Genomic DNA, 882 nt, shown 5'->3' with positions numbered 1-882 from the left:
ATCTTCCCAGCCTTGCAGCCCAAATCGCTCGCAGCCACATCACTCTGCTGAATCTTCTAGAACTTTCCATCCTTACCCCGAATCGTTGCACCACCAAAAAAGACTGGCAACAAAAAGAGAAAGAAGAAATGCCCGCTCTTCGCGTTGTTGTGTTCCGCTACGGGGTTCTGGTCCTTTAGGGTTATGTTCCTTTAAGGATTTGAGGGAGTGGAGATTTCTCTATTTTGATCTTACTCTCAAAGAGGGTTGGAGAAGTGAAAGTATGTGCACTGAGAGAGAGAACATGGTGGAAGGTTTGAAAAAGAGGGGAGAAGAGATAAAAAAGAGAAATTAGGTTAATGGCTGGTAGTGGAAGAAGAAGAAAAAGGAGAGAGAATAAAAGTTACTGACAAAGAATTAGATAACGGTGGTAGAAGAAGTGAAAGAGATGGAATAGAGAAGATGATGTAGAGAGTAATTTAAAAAATTTAGAAAAAAATTAATAGAATTATCTATAAATTTAATAATTGTGATATTATCAAAGAAAATTAATCTTTTATGATTATAATATTAATTTTAAATTTTTATGATTAATTTTATCAACGTATAATTTTTTTAATTAAAAATAGTTATTTACTCTTTTTTTTATGACGAACTGCCTACACCTATAGCGTATTGGTATAATGGTATCTATAGTTCTTCACCTCTAATTATAATTTTTTTTTTAATTTATTACAGTATCTTTTAATCTAATAGGTCAATGACTAACGTTTTGTTTTTTACTTTTTTGGTCATGATTTTTTATCTTTTTTCAATGAGAAGCATATTTTAATTTTCAGCCCACGAATAATTATTGGCCCCCCTGGTTATACACCGGCCAGGCTCACCAAAATCCAAAAGAAG

Source organism: Arachis duranensis, chromosome 10, assembly GCF_000817695.3.
Source record: "Arachis duranensis cultivar V14167 chromosome 10, aradu.V14167.gnm2.J7QH, whole genome shotgun sequence".
Lineage (NCBI taxonomy): Eukaryota > Viridiplantae > Streptophyta > Magnoliopsida > Fabales > Fabaceae > Arachis > Arachis duranensis.
The sequence above is the reverse complement of the archived record's forward strand: the minus strand, read 5'-3'. Positions refer to the sequence as shown.